Below are 11,453 nucleotides of genomic sequence, written 5' to 3'. Positions count from 1 at the left end.
TGTACTGATGGGGTTTTGGTGTAGGTGTCCTTCCTGTTTGATAGCTTTCCTTCTAACAGTCAGGATCCTCAGCTGTAGGTTGTAGCTGTAGGAGATTGCTTGAGGTCCACTCCAGACCCTGTTTGCCTGGGTATCAGCAGCAGAGGCTGCAGAAGATAGAATATTTCTGAACAGTGAGTGTACCTGTCTGATTCTTGCTTTGAAAGCTTCCTCTCAGGGGTGTACTCCACCCTGTGAGGTGTGGGGTGTCAGACTGCCCCTAGTGGGGGATGTCTCCCAGTTAGGCTACTCAGGGGTCAGGGACCCACTTGAGCAGGGAGTCTGTCCCTTCTCAGATCTCAATCTCCGTGTTGGGAGATCCACTGCTCTCTTCAAAGCTGTCAGACAGAGTCATTTGCATCTGCAGAGCTGCTGCTTTTGTTATTGTTTACTGTGCCCTGTCCCCAGAGGTGGAGTCTACAGAGACAGGCAGGTTTCCTTGAGCTGCTGTGAGCTCCACCCAGTTCGAGCTTCCCAGCAGCTTTGTTTACCTACTTAAGCCTCAGCAATGGCGGGCGCCCCTCCCCCAGCCTCGCTGCTGCCTTGCCGGTAGATCACAGACTGCTGTGCTAGCAATGAGGGAGGCTCCGTGGGTGTGGGACCCTCCCGGCCAGGTGTGGGATATGATCTCCTGGTGTGCCTGTTTGCTTAAAGCGCAGTTTTGGGGTGGGAGTTACCCGATTTTCCAGGTGTTGTGTGTCTCAGTTCCCCTGGCTAGGAAAAGGGATTCCCTTCCCCCTTGCGCTTTCCAGGTGAGGCAATGCCTCGCCCTGCTTCAGCTCTCGCTGGTCGGGCTGCAGCAGCTGACCAGCACCGATCGTCTGGCACTCCCCAGTGAGATGAACCCAGTACCTCAGTTGAAAATGCAGAAATCACCGGTCTTCTGTGTCGCTCGCGCTGGGAGTTGGAGACTGGAGCTGTTCCTATTCGGCCATCTTGCTCCGCCTACTTTTTCTTAAATCCCATATTTTCTTTATTCAGTCTACCACTGATGGGCATTTAGGTTGATTCCATATCTTTGCTATAGCGAATAGTGCTGCAATGAACACACACGTGCATGTGTCTTTATAACAGAATGATTTATACTCCTTTGGGTATATACCCAGTAATGGGATCGCTTTTTCAAGTAGTATTTCTGTCTTTAGGTTTTTGAGGAATTGCCACACTGTCTTCCACAATGGTTAGACTAAATTACAGTCCCACCAACAGAATATAAGTGTTTCGTTTCTTCACGACCTCGCCAGTATCTGTTATTTTTTGACTTTTTAATAACTATTCTGATGGGTGTGAGATGATATCTTATTGTGGTTTTGATTTGCCTTTCTCTAATGATTAGTGATGTTGAGGTTTTTTTCATATGATTGTTGACCACGTGCATGTCTTCTTTGGAGAAGTGTCTATTGGTGTCCTTTGCCTGCTTTTTAATGGGGTTGTTTGTTTCTTTCTTATAAATTTGTTTAAGTTCCTTATAGATGCTGAATATTAGACCTTTGTCAGATGCATAGTTTGCAAAAATTTCTCCCATTCTGTAGATTGTCTATTTACTCTGCTGGTAGTTTCTTTGCTGCGCAGGAGCTCTTTAATTAAATCCCATTTGTCTATTTTTGCTTTTGTTGCAATTGCTTTTGATGGCTTTGTCATGAAATATTTGCCCGTGCCTATGTCCTGGTTGTCTTTCTTTAAACCAACAACAATTTAACTGAAAAAGAAATCAAGAAAACAATTCCCCATTTGCAATAGCATCTATAAAATGCTTAGAAATAAATTTAACCAAAGAAGTGAAAGATTTTACACAAAAGGTGGTAAAACATTGATTAAAGAAATTGAAGAAGACACAAGTCTTATGTTCATGGATTGGAATAATTTATATTGTTAAAATGTCCACACTAACCCAAAGCAACCCACAGATTTCATGTAAACTCTATCAAAATCCCAATGACATTTTCCACAGAAAGAGAAAAAACAGTTCTTAAATATGTATGGGACTACGAAAAAACCCCAAATAGATAAAGCAATATTGAGCAAAAGGAACAAAGCTGGAGGCATCAAACTTCCTGATTTCAAATTATGTTACAAAGCAATAGTAATCAAAAAAATATGGTACTGGCATGTAGATGGACACATAAACCAATGGGACAGAATAGCCCAGAAATAAACCAAACCACAAGTGGTCCACTATTTTTTAACAATGACAATGAACTTACACAATGGGGGAAAGATAGTGTGTTCAATATATGATGTTGGTAAAACTGGATATTCACATACAAAAGAATAAAATTTGGCCCTTTCAATACACACAAAGTAAACTCAAAATAAAGACTTAAACATAATACTTGAGATCATAAATTTCTGGAAAAAAATGTAAGGGAAAAGCTTCATGACATTAGTGTTGGCAATAAGTTTTTTTTTTTTTTTTAATATGACACCAAACTCTCTTTTTGCAACAAAAGCAAAAATAAATCAGTCGGACGATTTCAAACTAAAAAGCTTTTGCACAGTAAAGGAAACAACCAACAAAATGACAAGGCAGCCTATAAAGAGAAATATTTTTAAACCATATATCTAATAAGGGGTTAATATCCAAGATATACAAAAAATTCACACAACTAAATAGCAAACAAACAAACAAAAACTCCAAATAACTCAATTAAAAAACGGGCACAGAACTTGGATAGTCACTTTTCTAAACATATAAATGGCCAGCAGGGACATGAAAAGGTGCTCAATGTTACTGATAATCAGGGAAATGCAAATCAAAACCACAATAAGATACCACCTCATTCCTGTTAGGATGGCAATTATCAAAAAGATGAGAGGTAAGTGTTGGTGTGCGTGTGGAGAAAAGATTGTACACTGAGGGTGGGAATGTAAATTAGTACAATGATTACAGAAAACATTATAGATGCTACTACATGATCCAGCAATCATTCTTCTGAGTACATAACCCCCAAAATGAAATCAGTACCTTGAAGAGATGTCTGCATTCCTATGTTCGTTGCATCATTATTCACAATAGCCAAGACATGGAAACAACTTATGTGCCCATCAACCGATGAATAGATAAAGAAATTGTGGTATATTATTTAGCCTTAGAAACAAATGAGACCCTGCCATTTGTGACAATATGAATGAACCTGAAGGATATTGTGGTAAGAGAAATAAGCCAGATACAGAAAGAATAACACTGCATGGTCTCACTTATGTGCAGAATCTAAAGTCAAATTCTTAGAAGCAGGTAATAGAATGATAGTTCCTCAGAGGGGTGGAGAGGTGAAGGAAATGAGGAGATATGGTGCAGTTATGTAGGATGAACTTGTGTAGAGATATAATGTACAATAGAATGGCTAGAGTTTATAATTCTATATTGTATGCTGGAGATTTTAGGTTTCTGGTGCACTTACTACAAAAAAAAAAGGTACAATGAGATCACTTGGACACAGGGTGGGAAACATCACACAATGGGGCCTGTCGGGGTTGAGGGCTGGGGGAGGGATAGTATTAGGACAAATACGTAATATAAATGATTAGTTGATGGGTGCAGCAAACCAACATGGCACTTGTATACCTATGCACAAACCACATTGTGCACATGTACCCTAGAATTTAAAGTATAATAATAATAATAATAAAATACAAAAAAAAGGTAACCACGTGAGAAGGATATGTTAATTTGCTTGACTGTGGTGATCATTTCATATATGTATACTTATACCAAAACATGTCATACACCTTAAATATATACAGATTTTATTTAAAAGTAGCAAAACACTTAGAAGGTCTTTGGGAAGGAGAGAAGTGACTAAAAAATTTAGAGAAATTTAGATTGAAGTTGTGAGACATAGAAAAGTTCATGTGAGCAAAACCATAAGCTATATGAAAATAAAAATTCAGAGAAAACGCTGGCCTTTGGAAGACGTAGATGCATTATCCTGTGTAGTCACTGAGTTGATGAAAATACAATGGTATTTTGAACTGGATAGCAGCATATGTAAAGATGATCATGCACTTTTCTCAGGAAGAATAAGGATAGGACATTGAACATGAGGCGCTTCTGTTGAGAATTATGTAGGTTTCCTGTTAACCTAAGAGTTTCTGCCCTTACTGAGAACACAGGGCTGAAGACAGTGATTAATGAGATAGTCATTAGGCTAAACTCAGCCAATCAAAGACTAGGCAAGAATACTCTTTAAATTTTAAACTACTAATATATACATATGTAACTCTTTTTAAAAAATATTGTGCTTTAGGGAAATTTTTAACAATGTTTTTGTTTTTCTATCAAAATTCATCTGTCACGAATTCATAGTTGAAATAGCTACATTTACAATTAGAAATGATCATGCTATTTATTTAGACAATCTGCCAATGAAGCCTCATTTAGAGTGTTCTCTAAATGAATGTTTAGAAACCAAAGCAGGCTAGTAAATGTTTTCCACCGAAATGTGGGGAATATATATTTTTAAAACAGAAATCTTATGATATATCTACAATTGGTCTGGTTTCAGCTAAAAGAAATTGAGATAGAAGCATAGTAAGTATCTTCCTGTGGACATAAGAACTTCCTGTGAATAACAAGTTAGCAAAAATGCCAACTAATGTGTATTACAACACATTTCTTATAGTGAAGGTTAAAAAAACATGAAATTGATCTTCAAGAGTGGAAGAGTCCCCTGTGAGACTGGAGACAGAAAAATGACCACTTTGTTTGGTATAAAAGGATGACCAGAGACCTCCAAAAATGTTCAAGTAGAGTGTTGGAAAAATAAGCCACGTAACACCGGCATTAAAGGGTGTTAAGAAAAATTAAGACATGTAAAGAAACCAAGGTGAAAGAACAAACTTGTCAAGGAGCTCTGAGAGTGCATCTGAGTTTGGCTGGTATAAACTTATAGAGGTTAAGGTCTCCCTGTCTCTCTCTCCGTGTGTGTGTATGTGCATATGTGTGTCAGGAGCAGAGGGGTTGGAGGAAGTGGTGGTGGTTGGCACATAGTTTGTGCCTGAAGGGAATAAAGTCCCATGGCTTTTGCATCTTTGAAGTCGCTGACCGAGGGACTACAGTCTTCTTTTGGAAGTAGGGAGACGTATAGAGAGGTAGAAAAAACATGTCTTTTGGTGTCAGATAGATCTAGTTTTCATTCTAGCTCTTCAGTTTACAAGCTGTGTAAGGTTGAGCAGGCTGCACAGCTTCACTGACTTTCAATTTTCTCATGGTGAAGTGGAATGAATAATACCTGTGAGATAATGTAACAGAAGTCCCTCCCACATAGCGAGGGTTCATTATCTTCTAAGTCTTCCCTGACAGATATGTCAACCACTAGCCACACGTCACTGTTGGGCACTAGGAATGTAACTAGAATCACGTTTTAACAGGATGGTATTTTCAATATATTGAGTTCAATAAAATATGTCATTTAAATCAATTTATCTTTTCTCTCTTTTTTTTCAGTGTGGTTACTAGAAAGTTAAAATGACCTATGTGGCACTCAGTGTATTTTTATTGAATAGTTCTGTTCTAGATACTCTCCTTATTTGGAAGGGGCTAATGATCTTGGAAAACTGTTAAGATGAAGACAGTGAACAGAACTCCCAACAACCTTGGGAATGTTGTGGAGTAAATAGATGTGTGAAGGAGATGGCAGAGAAGGAAGGGATTGGAGTGAGGAGAGGGGATAAATGTTTGAAGCAACGATTACGAAAATGAGAATAAATAACCTCATTGACTTCAGCTAGTGGGAGATGCTGCTCTACACTGGGGGTGGGGGGCATTGGGTCTCCCTCTCTGAATTGGAAGGAGCTAAAGGTGAGGCTTCTTGGACCCTGAAGCTGCTACATTTGGAGAACACAGAGCGCATTTGTGGAGTCCTGAGTTGGCTGCATGTGCTTTACCTTTAGGGTGGGCAAGCTGGCAGCAGGCAGAATACACTGAAGAGATAATGCAAAGGCTACACACAGTACAGCATCACCGACAGGGACGCTCCCTGGGATCCCACGTCCCACAATTCCAGTGGCGCATTCATGTGAGCCCAGGGTTGTACTGGTATAGTTTGTACGTTGCCTTGTAGAGCTGTGTGTCAGTAAGTGGGAAGAGGTTGCATGTGGTTTTCTTTTAACTGCAGTATATGGGGAAACATTTTTTTAAGAGCTTTAAAGAACTGTGGAAAAATTAGATTATAGAAAATGTAGTGAAAATATCTAATTATGGTTAAAATTTAAAAGCCTAACTTCAAGGCCAGAGGGAGAGTGAAATTGAGACAAGAGAAAAAGATGTACTTTAGACCTAATGCAGTTTGGTTTATAAGCTCAATTTGAATGTTTACTTCCACGTTTTTCAGCATTTTATTGCTTTTTTTTTTTCCTCTCTTTCTTGGCTTGGAGTCAGTATCATCCTCTCAAGTGCAGATGGCTGGCTTGGCTTATTTTACTTTCACTGTGTGGCCGTGTGGAAATCCACTCAGACATTTCCTCTGAAACCCTCCACCAGCCTCCCCTCCTCTGCTCTCAGCTGGATTTGCCCTGTGAATTAGATCTTTAATTGCACAACCCTTTTTACCTCGGTGGGTGGGATCTTTGATGCAGAAACTTTTACAGATGCTTTTTTTTTTTGCTTGAATTTTGAATTTTAGCTTGTGTCTGTGTGGACATGCTATAATCTAAAAGCAGTTTCACAAGTAGAATTGAGAGATAAAGTGAAATATTAATACAACTCAGAAGCCTCAGAAGTAATCAAAGTGTACTGTGATAGAGCAAGCATTGGGCACCAAGAGCAAGGGCAGGAAGCTGGAGAAACAGAGCAGCAAACGTGACTGGTCTGTTAAACGTAGTTGGTTCCAATTTGCTTGCTCTCACCAGTTCCACTGATCTTTCAGGATCATCTGGATTAAGTACAAAAGTGTGGCTCTGTGATGGTTTCACCAGCTTCTCTCTCTGAAGCAGAGATTAAAACAGGGAGTTAGATTTGGAGCTGCAGCCTTCTGTAGAAGATACCCCAACTGCCCCAGCAACAGTGTATCACACTGATTTTCTATGACTGCTGACAGATGCACACACAGCCAGCCTTGAGGAGGAGGAGTCTGAACCTGGGAAGCTGAGAACACTGGGTAGAACTCACGCTGTGGCCACTGACTGGCTGTGTCATCCTGGGCAGCCTCTTTTTCTCTCCAAATACAATGTCTTTACCTAGAAGTGGGGATAATCATACAGTGCGGGGGGTATTCTGAACATAGGATGAAATGTCTTTGTAAAGCATAATGGCCAGGGTTTGATGGACAAGGAACCTGGGGAATCTGGGTTTTTCTGCCTTAACTCTTCACTTTATTCCTGGTCACATTCTAGGCATAGCTAGATGGGGTTAGATTTTGGTGTGCACCATTTCCTAGCCCTTTGCGTGTATGAGAATCAAATTTCTTTAGGAAAGAATGAATCTATTATCCAGAAACCATGAATACATTATTCTAGAGAAAGAATGATGTACATATCATGTGTGTATAAATGTGTGTGTAAATATGCACAGGTAATCATTTGTGTATCAGATGTGGTGTAACCTCTAGAAGTTGGCGTGAAAATAGGGGTAAGGGGTCAGATCCCTAGACTGCAGGTTCCAGCGTGCCCCTGTGACTTTGAGCCTAGAATGCAGTGATTGGATGGAAAAAGTAGTTACAGCCAATCAGTTCTTTGGTTTACAGCACCGAAAGGCACTAAGTTGTTGTGGATAACAACCATGGCTTGTGAGTGGGACTTCCTGCCACTTACCACTTGTCACTTTAATTTTTGGCAAGATGATTCTTATTATGTCTCCATTTTCTGTTATCAGAATGCAATAATAATAACTACCCCCTAGACTAATTGTGAGAATTAAATTACTTAATTCAGGTACAGTGCTTACTATAATATTGTTACATAGTATTCTCTCAACAGATAAAATCCATCGTTATTATTGTTATTGCTGCAATTATTATTATTACTATCATTATTAAATTCCTACTCTCAAGATCCCTGAAGCTACCCAGATTTCTGTTCTTTTGTGACCCTGTTTTTCTAGGCTTCTTGATGATTCTGCTGTACTTGATATCCTTCTAAAGTTTTTTTTTCTATTTACACTATCCGCAATCATTTTTCTTGTTTATTGTAACAAGATACAGGGGTTTGATCAGGGAGCAAATCCTAATATTAAAATTCTTTCCCACTAAACCTCAAATACTGTTTACTATACTCGACTAATGGTTTTCTGTCCTCAATAGAGGAAAATCTTTAGTTTCCCTTTATTTAAAAATCAAATGTAATTCTTCCTGAAGTCACTCATTGTAAATTTTACACTTGTCATTCCTTTAGTCTTCTATTCCCAGACACTTAAATAGAAAGAAAAGAAACATTGGGAGTAGAAAGCTGAGTCCTAAAATATTCTAGAGGCATTCTCTGTGGTGGTCACTTTCCAATCTGGTAAAAATTAATTATGGTAAACCTACCTCTAGGATGCACACTTACTACCTACTTTTTCCTGTTCCTTGTTCATATTTCTACTTAATAGAACAACTGCCAGCTAAGCTGGAGCTTACTGTAAACTATGGACTTAATAAGAACTATTATATTTTTTTTTCACAGGTAGATTTTAAGTCATACATGGACTTGTATTTTTGCTTGACTTTATCTCATACTTTTTGATGTTGCTATTTTCAGTTACAAAAAAAGAAGTGCTGTCAATAACAGGAGATAAACAGGAAATAGCTGATTTGATTCTGAAGGAAGAGACTACAAAGGTAGGAAAGAAATCAAGTGAATGCAAGTTTTAAGGTAAAATTAGGATAATTTTAGTGGTTGTGAATGTTTCTGAGAACACCAGGTATGAAATTGGATTCTATTATCCCTTTCTTTCTTTCATCATCTTCTCTCAATCTTACTATTCTGTTTTTAATTATTTATGTAAATAAATCAGAAATTTTACCCTTAAGTTAGCTAAAAATATGTCAGCATCCGAAGCCCATTTAATTTTATATTGGAAATGTAGATTGTATAACTTTTGCTCAAGCTTTCCACTGGGGCTGGAGACAACAGAGCAAATTACCAACCTGGAGACGGAGCATCCCCAGGTTCCAGCTGCTGCCCTGCCATGGATTCCCCATCAGGTGTTCCATGTGTAACATGTGCATGTACAAGCTAGTATTCGCTTTGAGATTTCGTTCTGTCAGCATATTCTTGACTTTGTAGAATTGAAGAACCACAATTGGGCCTTTATACTGATTTGTGAGGAAATTATTTTCATGTTGTTTTCATTGGTTTTATTATACAGCTTTTCCTGTGAGGTGTAACTTAGGCTCAATTGCTACACCACATCATCACTAAAAACATCTCTTAAGCATTGTATTTAAAAAATCTAATAATGAATTTTAATTTTCAAGTCATGTGAGATTTTATTGTCTCAGCTATAGAAATACAACCTGGTAAACTATTATAGGAGAGGGAAGAAAAAAAAAAGGACATCTGTATTTGCATTATTTTAACAGAAACCCTCCTGACATTTTAACACCATTCAATTTCTTTCTTAATCTTTTGTTTGTATATTTTTTACATAGTGCTAATCATCATCCCAATTCTCTTTATATTACCAGGGCTTTTACATTTTCTATTAAGTCAGTTTTTCCCAGATAGCAGAGTATTTACAATAATCATTTTTAATTATTTTGAGTGAATATCCCATATTTATTTAATAATTCCTTGATTTTTGGTCACTTATGTTTGTCCTTTGATATATAATAGTAAAATAAGGATATTTTACATGTAATTATTCTTCAAAATATGAGTTACTTCTGAGAGGTGGAACTAATTATTCAAAGATACATGTAGTTTATAGCAAAGACTTGGAACCAACCCAAATGCTTATCAATAATAGACTGGATAAAGAAAATGTGGCACATATATACCATGGAATCCTGTGCAGTTATGAAAAGGGTGAGTTCATATCCTTTACAGGGACGTGAATGAAGCTGGAAACCATCATTCTCAGTAAATTAATAGGAACAGAAAACCAAACACCGCGTGTTCTCACTCATAAGTGGGAGTTGAACAATGAGAACACTTGGACCCAGGGAAGGGAACACCACACACGGGCGCCTGTAGCGGGGTCGGGGGCTGGGGGAGGGATGGCATTAGGAGAAATACCTAATGTAGATGATGGGTCGATGGGTGTAGCAAACCAGCATGGCATGTGTATACCTATGTAACAAACCTGCACGTTCTGCACATGTATCCCAGAATTTGAAGTATAATAAAAATAAAAAGTGGCATCAAAACAAAACAAAGATATGTATCGTTTTTTTTCTAGATACATACTGCCAATAAATCACAATAATCTATTAAACAATTGTACTTACTTTCCATCTCATTATATAGAACTTATTATCTCTCTGTCTATCTATCTATCTATCTATCTATCTATCTATCTATCTATCTATCTAGTAAGCAATCTCCATGGGGGTCTATATGTGGAATAAAAGAGGGAGGAAAGCCCATCATGTACTTTACTTGTCTCAGGGTGTTCATAATCATTTGAATTAGATGATATCAACCTCTTTCAATTTTTTCTCATAATTTTATCTCAACCCTTGTGTTTGCTTGGTTTTCCTCCTACCTTAGAAGCCTCTTCCATCAGGATCCAGTCAGCTGGCTTCTGTTTATCTCCTGAGCAGCCTAGGGCTCAGTCTTTGGATTCCTTCTCTTCTTGATTATATTTACTTCCTCAATGATCTCATGTAGCCTTCTGGCTTTAAATATCATCTACATGCACTATTGATATTGATCACATTTCAAATTTGTATTAGAATTCTCTACCCAGTAGCCAACTCTAATCTCCACTTGGATGAGTAATAGGCATTTCCAAATGTTCACAACTGAACTTCAGACCATTTTCCCTAAACTGCTCCTCTCACAGCCCTCCCTATCATTTAAAAGAAACTCCATTTGCTCATGCCAAGAACCTTAGGAGTAACTGACTCCATTTTGTCACTTCTACCAGGCAAGTGATCCGTCAGTCAGTCAAATCAACCGCTCTATGAAAATACATCCAGAGGCTAACAACCATTCATTACCTGCTCTGCCATCCCTCTTCTCCAAGCCACTGTCATCTCCTGCCTGGATTACTGGACTCTCTCCTATCATCTTTGGTCCCCTACAGTCGATCCAAAACACAGCTGCCAGCATAATCTTGTTAAAAAAGAAGCCAGACCACGTTCATTCTCTGCTCAAAGCTCTCTAGTGGATAATTGTTTTATTTAGAATACAAATGAAAGGCCAATGGCTACCAAGGGCAAACCTTGCAAGACTTCATGTCCTAATACTCTCTTGCCATTCCTATTGGTGACATGCCTGATTCTGCCCTGCTTCCCTCCAGGGGCTCTTACACATGTGGCTTTTGCTTGGATGCT

Source organism: Chlorocebus sabaeus, chromosome 21 (genome assembly GCF_047675955.1).
Source record: "Chlorocebus sabaeus isolate Y175 chromosome 21, mChlSab1.0.hap1, whole genome shotgun sequence".
Taxonomy (NCBI): domain Eukaryota; kingdom Metazoa; phylum Chordata; class Mammalia; order Primates; family Cercopithecidae; genus Chlorocebus; species Chlorocebus sabaeus.
The sequence above is the reverse complement of the archived record's forward strand: the minus strand, read 5'-3'. Positions refer to the sequence as shown.